Source organism: Stegodyphus dumicola, chromosome 12, assembly GCF_044657685.1.
Source record: "Stegodyphus dumicola isolate Sdum_Otavi_A_Nest chromosome 12, ASM4465768v1".
Taxonomy (NCBI): Eukaryota; Metazoa; Arthropoda; class Arachnida; order Araneae; family Eresidae; genus Stegodyphus; species Stegodyphus dumicola.
In genome coordinates this window covers 71,855,424-71,877,217 of record NC_140779.1, presented here as the reverse complement: position 1 = coordinate 71,877,217, position 21,794 = coordinate 71,855,424, and the positions used below count along the sequence as shown (strand labels likewise).

Genomic DNA, 21,794 nt, shown 5'->3' with positions numbered 1-21,794 from the left:
GAACTCCTTGTAAAGACTACATTTGTAGTGTTCCTTTTCTTGTTGTTTAAATATTTAACTTTTTACTTTTGTTCCCATGTCCATATAATTCTGATTCTTGCTTTATAAAAGTTTGTTCTTTTTTATTATTTATCATTGTTCTTGTGTGATACTTGAGCTGTTCTAAATGTTTGGATTGATCTTTCCAATAAGGCCATATGTAACAAAAATTTGAGGACACAATACAGCCCTTACTACTTTTAAACTTTAAATAACATTATGCTAAAAGTTCACTGTTGCATAAATTTTGCAGTATTCTGAAAACATATCAAAAATAAATTTGTAATTAACCCTTAAATGCATGAAATTTTATTTTTATTTTTAAAGTAAAAAACACATTAGAATTGCTATCAAATAAAATAGGAAAAATACTAAAACAAATCTAAACTAACTTTTTATTCCAATTTTTGAAAAAATATTATTAACTTTTACAAAAAAAAAATGTGATAGACAAATGTTTGATAACAATTTGATGTAATAATACACATCTTATACACTTGTTAAAACAATTCCAAAACTCTGAATCCATCAAAATAACAACAGACACAAAATCAAAAATTCGTAAACACGAATCATGTCCACACCCTACACATTAATTCACAATAATCACCGTTACACCACACTGAAACTTTCAAAACTATATACGTAAACATCCAATTGGTTACACTATGCAGTAAGCTAAAATTTGTGTTTTGATTTGATTTATATGACTAAATGTGAGTATGTTTCAAAATGGCAACTACATGGATTTAAGGGTTAAACATTCTCCTGGTCACTTTGCACGTTCATACATTGCTTTTAAAACACTCAATACACTATAATTTTTATAATATATATTACATTGAACACTGCACTAAATTTAAGACACCTTACAAAACTCATTTCTACACTTAATACACTGTGAGTATTAGCTACATATTGCATTGAACATTGAAAAAAAAATATAGAATGCGAAAACATGCAGTCCTTGCTTATTGCTGTGAATATAACATACAAAATACAGATGTCTTATTTGGCAACCCACGTCATTCTACACATGAAGCACAATACATTCCATACAGATCAATATTCATAATTGCTTTGCTCAATACCTTTCATCACTTTGCTCTACATGCACTAGACACATTATATATTGTACTTGCCATACACACTATACTATAGTTACTATGCTTCCTGCGGCTCATAGCTCTATATGCCACGGGTACTTACACATTTTACGAGGTACTACACACAATATGCTATACAATTCACTATCCCCAATACGCTGTACAATATTTTATTTATAATATGTACATGCTTACATTATTACACCCATGTATTAAAATGTACTCATTACAAATACACATAATTAAACCATTTACATTTGGATAATATTATGTCATATTTACATTTGTTTTACGTATTCTCAGCCTAATGCTACTTTGCGAGCTGACTCAAGATGGACTTCTTGCAGAAGCCACTGGTAACCAGTGTACATTGATGCTCTAAATCTCTGCGAATCTCGGTTAATACGCTATTATCGTGGACTGCATAAATCCAGTCCTAGTGCTTCACGTTTGTTCATAATGCTTTTGAGCTTCCTGAGCTGGGCCGGCTGCTTAATGAAGAAGCATTTTACCCAATGTCAGTATCAGGAAGCCTTATGTGCCATGCCTTCTTGAGAGGGCAACATGTAACACAATGGTCAGGAGTACCTACTTCATTACAGACACAACGGTCAGATGTTACTATTCTCCTTTCATAGAAATATTGGGGAAATGGTCTATGGCTTGTGATGAAACGGGAAAGAAAAGGGGCTGAGATGAGGGGATCTTGGAAAACTCTGTAGACGAAGTCTTTCCTTTGACGGATAGCCCTTTCAAGATTGGCCTTATGTATTTTCTCCCTCCTTCCAGCAGGCCTTCGTGGTGTAACGGTTAGCACATTCGGCGCGGATTCGAGAGGTTCAGGTTCGAGTTCCAGCGAGGGCATTGGTCATTTTCATGCACTCCAGTTTCAAAATAACCTAATAACTCTACAGTGGCGCCCAAACTAAAAGGTGGGGAATGATGTTTCTTTACCACCAGGATTTGGCGATTGAGTACCCTAATTTCCAGTTGCCCTTTAAAAGGGGGTATTTTCTCCCTCCTTTCCAGCATGCCTTCGTGGTGTAACGGTTAGCATACTCGGTGCGTATTCGAGAGGTTCAGGTTCGATTCCCGAAGAGGACATTGCTCATTTTCCATTTACTCTAGCTTCAAAATAACCTAATGACTCTACAATAATTCAAGTAGCCTAAATAAAATTGCAAATTATTCTTTTCTTTCCTTTTGCTCAATAGATAGCGCTAGATTTCGTTGTATTAAATTTTAATAAACCAATGAGAATGCGCACAAAATTTCTCGTGGTAGAAGGACGAGCGTTTGCGTATCTTTTAGAGTGTATACGACTTTCTCTTTTGAAATCAAAGGCGAGCAAATATTAAATTTTCGATTTATTATCTTGCTAATATTGCTATTGTTTTTATGCATTGCAATGTCTGAAAGATTTATTTCTTGAATTTGTTACTTTATCTCTTATATATATAATCATATAATGCATTAAAGAACGATTTTCATACAGTATGCTTCGCGTTCGCGGTTTTCCGAAGCTCGGGAATGAACTGTTATTTTGTTTCTGTCATTTCCGTCCTTAGACCGGATCATAAATTACGCATGACTTGACTTTTACAGTAAATATCTGCATAAAAGCCCAGCTAGTGACCCGAAAACGAACCCGACTCCATCCTCCTTTTTCAGTAGCTCATTTTTTTATAGATCTCTCTTAATGCGAGTCCGAAATCACTCTCATCACGCAGTTTCCGCTCTGCAATGCGTGTACGGAATCTGACTCACTTTTACTTTCTCCGCCATTTGTTACTATATATAATGAGAGGAATAATTTCCCCCTATTTTTACTTATAATTTGCTTTCATGTTCTTGCATATTTTCTGATCTTATAATAAAGTGTATAGGTGCAAAACATGTATCTATACCAATTTTGTTGTTTTTGTTGAGATTTTTTACATTGATTTGCTAGAAATGGTAGCAAATCAAAATAGTAGTGAACAATAGGGAATCCTTCGAGAAATTAATTTTTCCTTTTGTTATTCATCAGAATATATTATATTTTCATTTACTTCAAACGCCACTTGTAAAGACATTGTAGAGACAGGTGCCACTTGTTTAGACTTTCAGAATGTGGAAAAGAGAAAATACCTTATAACCTAAAACGTTTAGGATGGCCCTAAAGTACTACATGCCTACATACTTCTCTTCTTGCATACCTTCCACATCTCGAGAATTAACTTAAAATGTCTTCCTCTTCTTTAGGATGGTCTAAAGTACTACATATTATTGTCGTTGAACATATAATCACATTTTCATCTCAAATTATTGGGATGTCATAACTTGTCTGTGACCTAAACCTCTTCCAGTTAAATAAACTTTTAGCAATCTTCCTCTCCTCATCAAAAAGAAACTCCCCCCCCCAATGGGAGATCGTGAACAGTTACAGTGTAACACAGTCCATTAATCTATAGAAGGCCAGATGTGCTGGTCTGTTTATTATGGAGGCACCTAAGAGGTGGGCCACCATCGCCTCCTATGAAGGGACGGACAGTTACAACCATGCCTTCTCTGGGATTTGAACGGAGGCTCTTCGGTATCGCAGTCAGGCTTCCCTAACCATTATACTGTCTGTGCGGCGTATCAAAAGAAACTTCTCTCTGAGTTTCCCTCTGATCTTGCAGTCTTTCAGTGGATAATATTTAAGTGGTTAATATTTCAGTGGTAAGAAATAATTTTATTTTTCCACTTTTCTGCTAGTTGTCTTTTTAAGTACAGATATTTTTTTTCTATTTCCGAGCCGCTGAAACATAAAGTAAAACAAATTTAACTCTGCATTTGATGTGTAACGGAATTCGCTTGTGATTCGTAATGCTGAACTAAGTTTACTGTGCAGGACGTTAGTTGTACGAAGCGTTTCTTACTCGGAGGCACGCTATACTTGTAAATAATGAAATACAGTTTACCAAACCTTTGCAATCCAAAGATGGTTAAACTCTATAACCCGAAGAGAAGCCTTTTATTCAGGATTAGCGAATAAACGAACCCGACCTAGAAGCCACCCAGACGGTACAGTAGTTTAGGAGAACCTACTGTGGTAACGAAGGGGCTGGTTCGAATCCTGGAGAAGACATGGATGTTTCTAAATTTATATTGTCTTTGCGGCATAGGGGCACTTTAAAACTGAGCAGCCGAAAACCCTCTCGAGAAGCTGGTGGTACGGGAAAAAGGGTACTGTCCGTCAAAATTCGGAGCGGAACTGAGCGGAGTCATCTGTATGATGCTCAATGCTTTTTCCAACGACAGGCGCAATCTTGCTATCCTTGCCACGATGAATTTCGTGGGCTTGTTCTGATGTTACTGTTAGACAAGTGAGGTAAGTCACAACACAACAGCACCAGACCTAGTAACCTTCCAAGCAGTCATATGAGGTAAAATATCTTGATGTTGGGTCACAGCGATATGTAAAGTCACAGTAGGCAAATCTATCAGGTTCAATGTTTCTTCTAACCTTCTTCGGAAACATACAATGACCTGACTAGAACAGAGAGCTTACTAAAGCTATGTTCACTAATTGTAGTAAGTAGACAGGATACAGGCGAAGGGTATACAAAACCCTTTATTTTTTCTTTATATACAATGACTTCCGTACTTCGGAATACAATGACCCTCCACTCGGGGTCTAACTTAAAAGATATCAAAATAAAACTAAACTCTAATTTAACTTTAGAATAAGATTGGCCTTATAATAACAGGAAGCGTATGTAGCACAGAGACTGTGAACACTACAATACGTTTAATTTATCAAGAGGATTAAAACCTCTGGCCTGGAAGGCAAAGTAGCAACTGCGTAACTTCTAAGGTAAGCGGCCTGCTTCGAACTCACGGCTTCCTCTCTTCTGCTTGGCAAAAAGGCCACACTTAAATACTTGGCGTTCGCCAGACAACTTTGCATAAACTCCTTCACGCTTATAATTCTGGCCGGAAGTAGAAAATAAGAAGTGATAGTAAAGATTTAAAATAAAATAAACGTTAGTAAAACTTAAGATCCTTACAAATCTATCGGGGTGGGGGCTACAGAAAACATTTAGCCCCTAATTTTCCTATTACAATCTGTCTGTGTTGTTCAGTGATTAATTTATCGGAGATTGATTAATAACAAAACAAATCTATAAGTGAAAAAAGTTATACAGGGTGCTTCATAGATCATGGGACAAACTTGGTGGAGCGTACTAAGGAGCGTACTACTACTTTCATAGATCATGGGACAAACTTGGTGGAAGGGTGGTGGAGCGTACTAAAACATGCATTTTTTTATAGGGATGTAGGGTATATATAAATATAAAAGTAAAATGCTAAAAAAAAACTGTTTGAATTATATATATATATTTGACTCGGCTTTTATGATATAAGTCAAAAACCTGTCACCTTGTATTTCAAATTTTTGATATGCCCAGTGTTCAAACATCATACGTTGAAGAGATTTGGGGATTAATTCTATCTTTAACTCTTTATATGCTACAGTCATCGGTAGCGTAACAAAACTAGTTTCCCTTAAAACTTTTGACTCACCGATGGCGTGACAAAGCATACAGTTAACAAAACTACATAAAAGAAACAGCTTAATTCAAAAAAGGCGTAATGAAATGTTCCTGTTTTCCATAAATTAGAAAATAACTACGCTTATTTTGAAGATAGTGACGATGAATTTTGTGTAACTCACCTTAATGTAGAAGAATGCAGTGAGACAAGAATCACAGTTGGCTGAATACAAAGCAGGCAAAACAAATATAGTGCAAAAGATTAAATTTATTTCCACTGTGCATTGCATGTTTTTTTTTTCCTTATTAAATATACTTTTAATTTATTTATTGTTCTTTTTTAATGATTCGAGTATATTTTGATAACTTTATTTGCTTTACTGCAATAATTTCTTCTACAGGTAGTAAGTTTTATTACAGTAATATACTCTACTCCTTCTTCATCCTACTATAACTTTACTGCGAACTTCACTTCCTCAATTTTTATCCTTGTTTTGCCACTTCTTTTGCTATTAAGGATTGAATTGTTTAAATTACTTCAAAATACGTGAGAGCTATTTGTCTCGTGTGCTTTGCAATAATGCTTTCGTGGAGGTGGTTTTAATGGAAAGTGGCTCGTATTCATGTTACACATGGGAAAAGTCAAGAAACCTCCCATGCAGTCAGCGTGTTTATCGGGATGTGAATCACGGTCGGATTATCAGTGTTCAGCGCTTTTACTGCTCGGTTTCTTGTGTCTTTTTTTTTTTTTTTTTTCTAAGACTTTATAATGTTAACTGTAGCATTTTTCGTAACTGCTTTTCACTGGAGTATCATTTACTTTTTAGTTATTTGTTTTGGTTTTAACGTCTTTGATCTTCTCTATTCTGTTTTCGTTCAATTAGTTTAAGAAAATGATTAAAATCATAAAGATTAGTCGCACTGCCTGAATTAAAAATTAATTTTCAGACTTATTAACTGCACAATCTAAATTAACATTTTACGTAAATGTAAAGTTTTTTCTTTTTATACATCCACATTTAATAATTTAGGAATACTTCCCAGTTTGAATAGTTCTCTCCGGTCTACTTCATCTATCATTCATGCAGTGTATCACGTTCGTTCGAGATTTTTCTTGTATAATGAAAATTAATTAAAACCTCATAGATATTGTTTCACATAATTTTAATATGCGTGCCATGAATGTGCACGGAAATGAAATTAAACTGTTGTAAAATCAGCATGCGTCACTGCCGGAAATCAAGCCTAACGACCATAAATTAAAAAGTGACGTTCTTATCGTATCGTTCTTTAGTTACAATCGTATCGCATTCGTCATACGAGAAGACACGCCCATAAAGTGAAATACTTAAGAGCGCTGACCCAGTTAAGAACAATTAAAATCGATACTGCTGTGAGTGCTTGATAGTCTGCCACAAAGCACTAATCCTAAACACCAATAATGCTCTGATGCTATGATATGGAATAATGATCACACAGTAATGTAATGCCTTTTATCTATTTATTCTATATAAAAAACAGTCCTTATTCGATGTTGCTGTTAAAAGACCGTTACCTTTTCTCACATTGTGCAAGTTCATTCTCCTAAACAATGGAATAAAAATATTCAAACATAAATATAGTCGAACCCCACTGTAACTAATTTATAGCAACCGAAAATTTACTTCGCTATTTCCGATCTGATGATATGAGAATGGAACATCTCACAAAATACTGTAAAAGTTGATTGAGGATGAATCTTAAAAATGTTAATAGTAACTTTGATTAAAAAAAATTAAAAGTTAATTACAATTATTATCACCTGCAATCAGTAAATTTCTTAAGCTAATAATTTTCCACAAAAAAAGATATTTAGCATAAAAGCCATAGATTAGAACCGTCCCTCGAATCACACATCTATCTAAAATACAGTTATCAATAAGCATCAGCCTTGAACAGAGTCAAGAGCAGCTCAGTCAGAGAACTCGAACTGAATCAAAGAACCGTTTCAAGCTTTTAGAGTCAGAAAATCAATGGTTCTTTGGCTCAAATGGATTACATAGTGGGATCTCCAAAGTTATGTTGATTGGGTAGCTTGGTTTTCCAAGAACTGAGTGCTACACTTGTCTCGCATAGACTTTTGTTTATAACACAGAGAAAGTTGGGGGTGAGGATAAAAAAAAAAGTAATCTAAAGATGTTTTTAGTTATTCTAATTTCTTTAAACAGGATGAATTTAAGAGTTAATAATATTTATGTTGAAAGTTGCAGAAATTATGGAAAAAGTTTGAAATATTCTAAACATTTTCAGTCAAAAATATCGATAAAGTTCTTATGTTCGATTTTTATGCATTTGGAAGTTTCTGTAGCTGTATAAAATAATATTAAGTGTGTAGGAAATTGGATGGTATTAAAAAGTTCTTCCTTTATATTCCGGAGGTTTGTTATAAAATGGGTTCGTTATTCGGAGTTTTTGACTGGGAATAAATGCATCTTAAATACTTCGATATTCCATATGTAACATCAGATTCGCAATGTAGAGCAACGACGAGTGAATGAGACTGATGAATATTGGTAATTCAACTCGGCTGGAATTCTTGTCAGCGGCCTAGCTGCATTTACATTTTCCCGATTACGATCGTAATTTTCCCGATGTGTAACGTACATTCGAGCTAGTTTCCCTCACAAAGATATCCTTTTCTTTGGATACCTTCCTTGTACGTCTTTTCGCATTTTAACAAACAAACAAGCTAATAATACAATTTAGTATGTTGCTAAATCATGAAATAATGCAAATAATCCGCTATTAATATTTCTCAGCTTGAATTCAAATTTATTTTCTACTAGCGGAAGTACTCGATGCTAGTTAAGTTAGATTGAGAATAATGTGTCTAACAACAGAGAGAACGATATCGCTGTAATCCTTCTCTAATAACGATGCATAAAATACTATTAATAGTCATATAAGTTTTCACTCTGATACGATATGAAACCCACATAAAAATTTCCATAAAAAATAAACTAATTCTCTCTCATTATATCAGCAACAATTGAAAACCCATACGCCGTTTATAGCGATTCAACGCAAATTGTCGTTACGAGACTATTGTCCCATTCGGAACTAATGTCCATTTTGGACTAATAAATAAATGAAAAGTATCATTAAAGACTTCTAATATTTGTTTTGCTTTGGTAGCATATACCTGTTTCAAACATCTAACAGTCATAGAGCGAATTATCGCTGTATCTGAAACAACTACAGAGATTTGAAAAGATTTAAAACAACTTTTTTTTTATTTAAACGCAAGTTTTGAATACTTCTTGTGCTTACAAGATCGTCCACCACTTGTGGCGATGTCACTAAATAACAGTCAAATTTAAATTAAAACTTAGACTAAAAGACAAAGACTACACAATTAAATTTAAATCGGAGTTGGCTTAACACTCTAACCAGCGTAATAATTTAATTGTCAGCAGGATATAATGCAAAACCGAATAATTCCAAACTAAACCCAGACGTAATGTAACCAGAACTAAAGTAACGTGGCCCCAAGAGACAGAAACACGCTCTGTCTTACAATCTGGATGTGGATCGTAAATTTAAAGTCTGGCATCTACTACAAAGAGTAATCACCAGTAGATATCTTGGCTCTTGGGCTCTTACTTTATTTTTTTTTTTCAATCAAAGGCACACTGTCTTGTGTGCCGCGTCCTGGGGACGAAAAAACTAAGAAACACTGGTGGCAAGTCAGGAAAATCATTCCTTCGTGAAAGTTCAAGCATTTAAACAAAGATGCTGAAATTAGTCCATTTAAGCAATAATGCCTTCGTAAATACACGAGTAGGTGCGGCTGAAGTCTTACACACAGTTAGCAGCTACGTGAGCGTGCATAGAGCAGGAGAAACAAGTACATCGAAAAGTCACATGACATAATGTCAAATTCAGATTGATCCTTGCTTTAAGCAGAGCGGTTATGATGATTAGACGTAAAAAGCTGATATCTAAAATACATGTAATTTTAAAAAAAAAAATTAGCTGGGATTATTCTAACTGAACTTCAGAGAGTAAGTAATTTCCACGTTCGTAAATATTTAAATTACACAGTTCAATGGCTTTGCAAAATCAAAGTCCGTTGAAGAAACACGAAAAGCACATTTTAAAATAACACCAAACTTGGCTATACACAAAAAAGGTCTCTGTCTTACAATCCCCAAACATCAGCTTAAACACTCTCTAACTAATTTACATTTCCGGTGAGAAAAAAGAAAGGACAAGTTATAGCAAAGGGTGAAATTATAAATAACTGGTTGATGTAGACTAAAAGTAGGCTTATAGATTACAATCGGAAAGTTCAGATTATAATCTAATAACTGGAAGAGATTATAATTAACTTTCAAAAGAATTTATAATACAAAAAACCACAAAGTATAAAAAGTCACATTTCTCTTCTTTTGTAACTTTGAAAAAAAAAAAAAAAAAGGTATTGGATAGATTCTAACTTTATATAAATAGAACAGAAGAGAGAATTTTGTATAAATAGAAAGAAAACGAAAACTTTATGAATGTTAGATTTATATAAAGTAAAATAAGAATCATTCATCACATTTTTTTATATTTTAATCGAATTTTATTCAATGATTTGGAAACTATTGTGTGGACAACATCAAATACGTATATGACATGTTAAAAAAAGAAAGGAAAGCTTTAGTAGAACTTACTGCTGCAGTTTTTAACAAAAATAGCATCGATTGCACTGTTCATTTGTGAAGGAAAAAAACGTCGCCTGTGTCAATGAATCTATTTTTATCCCTGCGAAAGAACTGAGTTTTTGTGACTGAATAATAAATAGAATAAAAAGATACAACATAACAGTTTGCTTCTTTCTTTGTTTTAATTTTTAAACATGAAAAATAATCTGTAGAATTCTTATAACGTCATATATAAAAAATAGGATGTTTTACATACCCGCATCTGAGCGAACTTTAATATAATGCTTGTATAGCAACTCAAACTTTGAGTTAATATTAAAACTAACATTTCTGATTCTGAGCAACAGTAGTTGATTAAAAAATTTAATAGCTCTCGTCTGTGAATATATATTTAATAACGAAGAAGAATGTATTGTTGAAAACTGTGATTATGATTAAAATAAGAATACCATGGATATATTTTCCCCCTTTGCTACAGAATTCAAAAGAAAAATTATGTTATTTAAGTTTCTAATAGAAGAGGAGTATGTAATTCTTTATGAAAGAATCAAATTGTTTCGTTATTTTTTAGGTAATTTTACACACTGAAGTAATACACGTGAATATCATTGATAATTTATTATTTTAAACATAATTTTTTATGTAATAAGTTTTGAACAGAAAAAGGAATCTGAAATTTTACGTTTTGACAGCATTATTTATTTTGAGCACTTTTCTCTTTTTTTTAAAAAAAATATCATAATTTATTTTAATAACATTCGAGCACAAGAACACTGAATTCAGACATATTTATAATTCTTTTCTCTCAGTAGTAAGGTAATATTAGTAATTTTTACATATTCGCTAACGTTACTCTTAATTTGAAAAACGATTTGCCATGTAATTGTATCCTAGATTGAAAAATGCTAAGCAGAAAGATAGAAAAGGAGCTTAACCAGTAAGAAAAATAATAAGGCACGTGTACAATCATACTGAATGTTGCGAATTTGAACAGTAACAGTTTTGAATTCATTATATATGTTGTAAAAGCAGCATTAAAAATATTGCTAAAAAGAATTTGATGTTTTTATTAACATTAATATTGAATTTTTTATTTACCTTATTTAACTGAAGATGACCAGTGATTAAGCTGCAATTTTGTTTTTGTGTGTGTGTGTGTGTGTGTGTTTATCGAACAGAACCATTTTTTGGGTCAGGAAATAATAAAATTTGAAAACAATTTTTTTTGCCTTTTTCACTCCATTCTAGTGAACATGGCAAGGTGCTACGAATTAATGATAAGTTGCGTCAGAAGCTTAGTTGTTAATCATTTTTAAAATGGGAATATTATTCAGAATATTAATAAATTATTCAATATGTGCATATATAACATCCAACAATCTTTGATGTTATAAATCAATGGAAATTGCATGAAACCTTTCAAAATGCACTGGAATTTAGGCCACATAACAAGCTAACTCCAAAGAATCGGAGATTTTTCCTACGAAAAATCAAACAAGATCCAAAATTGAGTGCTGTGAAACTCACAGTGGATTTAGAAGAATATTTTTCAATAAAAGTCAACCCTTAAATTGTTAAAAAAACAGGTACTATGAGCGATAAGCAAGAAGAAATTCTTCATCAAAAGAAAAATATGCCTGGTGTTAAATATTTATAATATTGAAACAATATTATATTTGACAACGAGTCAAAATGTAATACACTTGACACGATGCACAAGATAGTAGTGGTAAAGAACCGAATGAAGAATTGAATTCGGAAAACTTATTACTTACTGTCAAGCACGAAGTTGGAGGCATACTTAATGAAAACCTAAAAGCATCTCAAAACTTGGAACGCAAAATGCATTCAAGTTGTGACAGGATAACGATCGTAACCAGCTATTTGTGTTCGCTTATGGTTATTATACAACTGTTCTGAAAATATCAAAACTCTTCCATATTCTCTGGACTTAATCTCTACAGAACACATATGGAGAGAATTGAAGAAAAGAACAGATAACTATATTATTTCTTCGAAAGCTCCTTGAAAAGCTATTCTTAGAGAGGGATGTAAAAAAGGGAAACTTTCGTAGATGAACAAATTAGTTGAATCCATGCCAAAGCGCAGAAAAAGAGAAATTTTAGCTTAGAGTATATCCAAAAAAATGTTAAACACCCGGTTATTTGCTTTTTTTTTTTTTTTTTTTTTTTTTCCATAGTGTCTGATATTTATGTGATTTCATTTTCAGACTATCTTGAAATTATCAAAACGCCTTTATATTCTCTTAGCATAAATCCATTAAATATAAATGCAGTGAGTTGGAGAAAAGAATAAGGAAGCATGGGATTTTTTTCTAAAGCTTTACTAAAACAATTCTTACGAAGAAATAGTACAGAGTAGAACATTCTTACACGAAAAACATCAGTTGAATTTATGACAAAGCGCTTGAAGAATCTAATTTTAGCTAAAGGATATCTAATGAAATATTGTATCTACAGTTACTGTCATATGTTTATTAAACACAAACTGTTTTTTTTTTTCCAAAGTGTTCGACTATTTATGTGAGTTCATATACTGAACGTTCTTAATAAAATACTTTTTTTGGGCCGAACATATTTTGAATAACGTTTTTCATAAAAAGCAGCTCTTAAAAACGATTATCAAGGATGATGCATATGTGAAAGAAAACAATGTTAAATGATTTCTCTGAAATTTGGTAATCGATATTACCAATGTAAATTTAAAATTGCAAAAGTCGGAAAACGAATGTGATTCACTGTAAAGGAATATGTGTATTATTTCCAGTGGAGCAGACGACTGCTGGAGGCTCAGTTCGCTGCTGGAGGCTTTTATGTTCGGGATGAGTAACGAGCCACTCATTTCACTGAAAGCGATGCTTATCAATGATTCAGTAACCTTTAAATGGATAACCATGCAGCTTAGAAATCGATATTTCGTCCTGATCATCAACGTTATATACCCGTGACATAAAATCCCAAGCTGCTATAAGATTTATGACACAAAATTTCCATTGTTACTTATCTTCCCAGGCGTAACCATACGAAAGGCTATGCTGTGATTACGTGCATTATAAGATACAGAAGAGAACAGACACACGATTCTCATATTGCCCATCCATGCATACATATGCAATGAGAGACTTGCGGTCTGCTAATAAGTTTCTATGTTCCTTTCCACCCACCTGCGGGTATCTTGACACTGAAAAAGTTGACAATATTCTCGCACGACAGGCATTGACTGTTTCGTTGATAGTCTTCTTCCGTGCTAGGATGTGACACGTGAAACGAAAATGAATTTTCTGCCATCACCACCACCACTCCGCTATTGTTCTTCCATCTCTTGCAGAAAAGAAAGCTTCCATTTCTAGGGAATATTTTCTCTTTTAGGGAAATAATAACTATAAAAAGAAACGGTACTTTTCCGTTTCGCCGGCGCAAATCTCGCCAAGCAGACTTTATAGGCGACAACACACACACAGTATACACATAAAAAAGGTTAACAAATGTTTAGTTCTAAGAAGTTTTTATTTTGAATACATAAATATTTTAATATCGTTTAAAATTTTGGGTACTTTTCCGTTTCGCCGGCGCAAATCTCGCCAAGCAGAATTTATTGGCGACAACATACAATATACACATAAAAAATATTAAAAAAATTTTAGTTCTAAGAATTCTTTTTTTGAAGGCATAAACATTTTAATATCGCTTAAAACTTTATAAAAAGCCAATAAATAAAGACAATAAATTTGTAAAAAGACATCAATTTAAACATTTACTATGCTTTCATGGTTCAACATCCTAATTCGCCGGTTCATATCACGTGACTCCAAGCGATTTCATCTCACGTAAACTACTCTACAAAAATCTAATGCTCTCAGCAATTATCTACATTAATTTCAAGTTAAAGCTTAATTTGGAACACAAGTTTAAATGCAAGAAATATTTCAATGCGTACGAATAGCTTACTCAGAAATTATGTAAAACTGCAGTGCTTTACTTCACTAATGCATTCTCATTAGAATTGATGAATTTAACCCTTGACTTTCCTTTTCTATATTTTCGGCTTCGGGTAAGAGCTGTGATTGCATCCTAATTGACTTAATTACCGAAAATGGCCTTAGACATAAAACTGAACTATCTGATAAAAATTCTATGTAATTATATGGCAGTATTGAAAGAAACAATCAGTCTGATAAGAAAAAGCTGCGACTTGTTTTGAAAATGAGGCGTAAAAGGTTACCAGCGAGAATATTCCGTTTGGCATCGGTTGTACCATTATTGGCGACTTTATCGCTTGCGCCGGCAAAACGGAAAAGTACCAAATTTTGTAAAAAGACAATAAATAAAGACGATAAATTTGTAAAAAGACATTAATTTAAGAATTTACTATGCTTTCATGGTACAACATCCTGATTCGCCGTTTCATATCACGTGACCCAAGATCTTATCTCACGTTAACTACGCAACAAAAATCTAATTCTGTCAGTAATTATCTACATTAATTTCAAATTAATTCTTAATTTGGACTACAAGTTTAAATGCAAGAATTATTTCAATTCGTATGTAGCTTACTCAGAAATTATGTAAAACCGCCATGCTTTACTTCCCTAGTGCATTCCCATTAGAATTGATGAATTTAAGCCTTGACTTGCCTTTTTTACATTTTTGGCTTCGGGTGAGCAGTGTCATTGCATCCTAATTGACTTAACTACCGCGAATGGCCTTAGGGTATAAAATTGAACTACCTGGTAAAAATTCTATGTAATTGTATGCCAGTATTGAAAGAAACCATCAATCTGATAAGAAATGGCTGCGATTTGTTTTGAAAATGAAGCGTGAAAGGTTACCTGCGAAGATTCCGTTTGACATCGGTTATACCATTTCTGGCGAATTTTTCGCTTGCGCCGGCAAAATGGAAAAGTACCAAAGAAACATTAACCGTCTCTCAATAACTTTCGATCTGAAACGTGATCGCTTGGTATACACTTGTGAGATACTTTAACAGTTCGTATTTATAAATATTTTTAAGGACAATGATAACGTTTATTGGTAGATATTCGATAATTTTTAATAGTATCCTTGATCAGTATAACAGTTAGCGTTACAGGCTGCCGTATCGTTGCACCCGAGTTCTAATCTTGGAGAAACTATGGGTATTTATAAGGGTATGGTGCCTGGGCGGTACGGAGACACTTAAAATGCTGGCAAGCCGAAAATGCTGTTGAGAGGTTTGGTGGTAGGAGAACATCGGATTCGTCTCCCAGGATATTCTGGTGCATTAAAATTTCCTTTCCTGCGAGTGTAAAACTGGTCTGCCCTTGGAGTGTACTTTGGGCAGCATCCTAGGCGATGAAACATGTAAATTACCGATGGGTATTTGTCATACTCGATGAATACATTAAACTCCAAGTATCCTGAGGCTTGAAACAAAAGCAATAATTATTAGTCAAATGCAAATAATTCAACTCTAAAAGGATACCTGAGTTACGGATTACCTAAGTTACGTGTAAAAATAGTAAAGCTTGTTCATAGAGAAATATGGAAAAATTACTATCAGAGAACATCAGCATAGAGCAAATCTGCTCACAGAAAGTACACAAAGGAAAAGAAAAATTGCACCGGATAAAAGCATAAATAGCAAATGCTGTCGTACCTGAGAGTTGTTTTAGCCCCTAGCAGCACGCAATCTGGAATACATTGTTAAATCATGCGCAAGATAAGATTATTATTATTAAAAGTAAGCAATTTTACAAACGAAAGGTTTTAATCAACTTTTTTAGAGTTTGAACCGAATTGCATTGCTCAATTCTATTAAAAATATTTTTCTTTGTTGCCATTTATAATTTAGCTTCTTCATTTCTAATTATGTATGCACTTTCTTGTTTACTGTAGGATTTATTTATTTTGATAATGATTTAATTTATGTAATCACAGGAAATAATTATTAGAATTACTGTGGATCAAACTGTTTGAAAATACAGGCAAATTGTTAAAAGTAATTTTCCATTAATTTTGATGTTATTTTCCTCTTTTTCCTGTGGTTTTCTAACTGCTTCCAGATTAACTGTGATATTCATCTTGGGTGTTACTTGAGTTAATTGAGGGCTGATTGTACATTGTATCTAAACAACTCAACCCTTAGAAATTTAGACAGACCAGAGAATATTAAGAAATTTGCTCCGGAATTTAACTCCAAATTAATAAATATGGTATGAACTGTTTTTTTTTTTTTTTTTTTTTTTTTTTTTTTTTTTTTGTGTGTGTGTGTGTGTGTGTGTGTGTGTTTTCAATGAAACAGTTTTTATCTGTCTGGTTATTTTATCCTCTCAAAAAATCGTTTGCTGTCATTGTCATTCTTCCATTGCTTTCAAAAGTGATGTATGTATACTATGATTATTCGTTTTGATTTCAATATTCTCTTCCTCGCTTTTCCCACATTATTACTTCACAGGTACACAGAATGAAAGAAGAAAAACTGCTGCCTGCAAATTTCAAATTCCAGTTTTAGCACCTCAGAAGAGTGCGTGCCATAAAATACTTCAAAAATTAAAAAATATATTAAAAATATTTAAAGTGTAAAACATCGAAAAACGTTTTTAAATGATTTCATACCAGTTACGTACTGTCGAAAACTTCATTTGTTAATGATGGTAAAGCTGTAAATACTTATATTACAAATTAAATATACTTTAATATATATTAATTATATGCATTAAATGAAATAATTAAAACGTTTTTGTAAAATTAAAAATAAATCTCATACAATAATTAATGAGCTAAATGTAGAAAAATAATTTATCGTCATCCATGCTGATCTTCTCTGTATTGTTCCAATTTTACTATATGTACTGCTGAAGAAAGTACAAAAAAATCATATAATTTCATGGGAGCAAGAGATTAAATAATTATTTTTACAAAATTCATTTACAATTTGATATATTTATAACTATATATTTGCTTTCTAGCTACATTAGCTACATTATTTGATACGAAGTTTCTCCAAAGTTCTTCTTTTCTCTAAAACTTCTACTCTTGGAGACAGAAATACTCGAGCTAAATTGATACGCAGAACATCGAGCATTTCCAATTTTTTATTAGTTGAATATATCTTCCTTAAATTGAAAATATCCCTCAATAAAATTAACATTTTTCAGTAAATAAAAAATTTCTTTAGTTTCAAAATATTAAATAAGTACTTTACCTCCCCTTCACGCAAATTAAAATTGAAATTAATTTTTTTACTTTTCTTTCTCGATAAGCCGATATTATTTCCAAACCATAAAGTCATCGTGAGGCCCCGTAGCTCCTTCTGTAGAATCTTTAAATGTTCTCATCTAGCTTTCTGAGTCATTTAACTATCTCCAACAGCAACCGAGTTCTGAATTTCGGGAATATTTAAAATTATGTATTTAAAATTTGTGTTTTTATTCTATGTTTTTGAAACACTTCGTGTAGTTAAAAAATCAAAAACTCGGCTCTTAAAACATTACATTACTATTTTCATGTCATATTTGTGAAACTAAAAAGAAAAGCAACGCAGTTTGCAAGGAAAAGATGCTATTAACTGCCTTTGTGACTTTCCATCAGAATACTGAGTTTTGTGTTAATTATGACTCTATATTACATTTATGTAACTGTTACTTTCATAGCTTTCCTGTACTTCTGACGATCTACCAAATCCGTGTTTAACTAGAACAACAGAGCTCTAAAAATACAGAAAAGAGATCAAATTTAATTAGAATGTTATGCTGCAACTTATACGGCTAAAATTTAACAAAATTCATTCACCACTGTTTATGTGGGTCTTAGGAAAGTAAATACTTAATTACGTACAACATGACAAATTGTTTAATTACATATTCGCTTTCTAGTTAAACTTCATTTAATTGGTTACCTGAATGGAAGAAAAAACTGTTAGAAAAAGAACGTGTTAACTAAAAGCAACCTTATAAATATATGCTTAAAAACGGAAGTTCTTATGTTTAAATATTTTATGTACTGAAATAATTTTCCATATATGCAATAATTCCTTTCTTGTTTTGAATATGATACTCATCCGTGAAACAACCATCAGAAATCTGATGCTTCTGATGATGAAAGAACTATCAGAATCTAAAAGCTTTTACGAAGAGTTTGTCTATAATTTAATCAATTCAAATTTTCGAATGCTCTTTATTTTATTTTTTATTATTTATTGTTAGCCCAAAGAGTAACTTGCCCAAAAGAGCTATTAATTTCGTTTTGGCATTTTGCGTTGATTCTGTATAAACGGTGACTCACTTTTAAATTGTTGGTACCAAACATTAGAGCCCTGTATTATATTTTAAAAAAAATAATAATGAAGAATTTGCATAAATGTATGCATGTTTTCCGCACTGTGATAAAACAATGGTACCTAGAGCCATCAGATTTTGAATAACGTACGTCTCCACCCAAATATGGGCATCTGGAAGCCCAAAGGGAAATTCGTTTTATTAATGTATTTCATACTTTGTAAAGCATTCATGAGTTTTTCAAAACCTCAACGATTTCAAAGCGAGCAATGACAACACTGTGCGACATTTGACAACACTGTACGAAAAAAAAAACCACTTTTATCCCCAGAGTGCGAGACTGTGCATCGGAAATTTAAAGATATGCTCTTTTTAAATTATTTTGTGATATTGCTGTTGAATTGAATTTTATGTTTTAAGTGCGAAGAACATGGAATTTAATAAATAAAGGTAACACACAAAACGTTAATAAAAGCCACTTTAGGCATAATATAAAATCTGAAATCTGAAAACTAAAAAAAAATCTGAAAGTTTTCAGATTTTTTTTAAAAATTATTTATACGTTTATTTTTATTGATTCCCAGCTGTTCTGGCTCGTTGAAGTTCAGCTGTACGTTTGATTTAAAAAAAGTCTTAATTTACTTCAAATGTGATTGTAACTGTTTTGATAGCTTTTTATTTATTACAATAATAATATTGCTGAAAAATGTTCACGAATGCTATTGAACGAAATATTTGTAATAATAAGGCAAGAAATGGTTTGAATGGATAATTATTTTTCATTTCATAAGAAATTGCATTTTATCAACTACTTACTGAATACTAAATTAAGAAGAAATTTTGTAATGAAAATAGCAGCTTATGAATTACTATTATACAGCTTAATTTATTTTTCAGTTCATTTTGAATATTTAGTTGTCTGTTATTGTCTATTTATTATGCTTTCTATTTATTATTGAACTTCCTCTGCCTCTGCAATAGATGGCAAAAAGAAATTTTGTTCTGGAGGTACGAGAAATGGCTTTTGTAAATTACACTGAAGCGAGAAATACTAATAACAGTATTGTTGTGAAATATGTATATTGTTTTTAATGGAATGATTAACTATAATTTGAGAGATAAATTAGAAGTCTTATACCGCATGCAATGGTATTAGCTCGTAGATTAGCAGATTATCGAGAATTTAATGTAGAGTTTCGAGTAAAAATGAGAAGACTTAGTCGTTTCTAATGCCAAGAAAGAATTTGTCCGAAAACTAATTAAATATCAGGAATTAATGAAATGAGTTTGTATTCAAATTTTTAGTAATGAATCTTCCCTAATGTTGCTGCCTTGTTCGTAACAAGCAATTGCGAATTCGATAAACAAGCATTTGGAGGAAAAAATGCGAACTTCTTCAATCATGAAAGGGGTTAGACGATAATAATGTGAAACTCGAGCACCAAAAGAAAATACGTGTAGGGAAAAATTTTAGGACAATTATAGCTAGGAAGGGGAAAATAGGGAAATATCAGGTGAATCACGAGGGTACTCTGAATAGGGCTTTCCCTATGGAGTTGCTGTATTGCAAAGGCCCTCCTTTTTTTTAATGAATGAACTGCTTTTAAATAAGAGTCACTGAACTGAAGGGTCACGTTAGGCTGAAGTCACGCGGTTTTATTAAAGATTGGATAGATGGCGTGTTCGAAGACCTTTTCCCTAAAACTTGTTTATTTTTTCGTGTAGTATCTGTTTTAGAGCGTGTGGGAGTAGAAATAGGTAAATGTAATAGCTCTGGAAATTCAGTGGGTTGTTTACAATTGAGAAAGATGTATAATATTAAGCGCCGCCAACGATCTTTAGAAGTACCAAAATGTTTGTCAGGTAGATTAGTTGATCATATGTGAAAAGTTGCGTTTCTTGATACTTGTCAGTTGCAGACGTTGTTCGTGTTTTCTATGTCGACACGCTTACGTTTCTATATCGTCATTCTGCATACTTAGGTTGTAGCGTTGCAGTACGTTAAAGCCTGCGTCTCATTAGAATTTTAGCTTTCGTTTCATTCATTTGTTTGAAGTAAATATTTGTTCGTAAGTTCATACGTAGAAATATGCATCCTTGATCAATAAAAAAGATTCGAAGTCACATTCATGTACCCGAACGTTCTTAAATATATGGTTTATGTCAAGTAAATATCATAACTGCTTTAATTTTATCCTTTTATGTAACTAATCATTTTATAATCTTTTGTGTACTTTTCTATATTTTTTCAGCTAGTATCTTAAATTTCAAAATCGAACAGAATTCTTGTCTAACTAAACGGCAGTCGAACTTCTTCTAGTTCTTTCGACTGATAGTGAGCAAGTTGCATGGAGTTTTCTCGGCAACAAGAACGGCAGTCATTTTCCTGTGCAGTCTCTGCGAAGATATCCCTTCTTCGAGCAGACGCCTTAAAGAAACTTTTTCATAAATAATAGTCGTCAGTTCTAGTGCCACCCAGACGGGATAGTGGTCAGCGACTCTGACTGCTGTACTGAAGGGCCCGGGCTCGAATCCTGGAAAAGGCATGGATGCTCTTAAATGTATAGTGTCTTTACGGCATGCGCATGCTTTAGATATATGGTGAGCCGAAAGTCCTTTCGTGTGGTTTGATTGTAGAGGAGAAGGGTGGGAACCTTTCGAACACTCCTGGGGTCATTTTCCTCAAAAATGGAGTGGAAGTAGAAGTCCAACCCCCTTGAAGCTCTGGTAACTATTATTCCATGAAATATAAACTCGACAACAAACAAACAAAACAAATCAGTTCTTAGTTGTCATGTCAATTTTCCAAGGAATTATCACTTCAGATAATTAACAATAGATAAAAGTCCTAAATGAACACACAAATAAAAAACAAATCTGAAAGTTATTACAGCCACAGTATAGTATTGGCTTGTAACATAAAATAAATAGGTGGCTTCGGTAAATAGGTGGTAGTTTTCAGAGTGTTATGTAAATAAATTTTGAGCAGTGAAGATAACAAGTAAATTTACGAACATTTATAATAATTTACTAAATGAATTAAACATGTGGCGAGGTATGGACGCTTACTGCATTTGCACTTGAATTTTAACTTATCAAAATATTATTATTTCAAAACGAACTTAATACAGAACATTTTAAGTAATTTCACCCATTCGCATCAGAA

General features: G+C 32.7%; 1 protein-coding gene and 1 pseudogene across 1 annotated transcript in view; one reads left to right on the top strand and one right to left on the bottom strand.

Annotated features, from left to right (window-relative positions):
• Positions 1 to 21,794, top strand: part of LOC118182154 (uncharacterized) — a 120,802-nt gene that overhangs the window by 6,996 nt on the left and 92,012 nt on the right. The window lies entirely within an intron of this gene.
• Positions 17,123 to 17,219, bottom strand: LOC118182161 (U6 spliceosomal RNA; annotated as a pseudogene).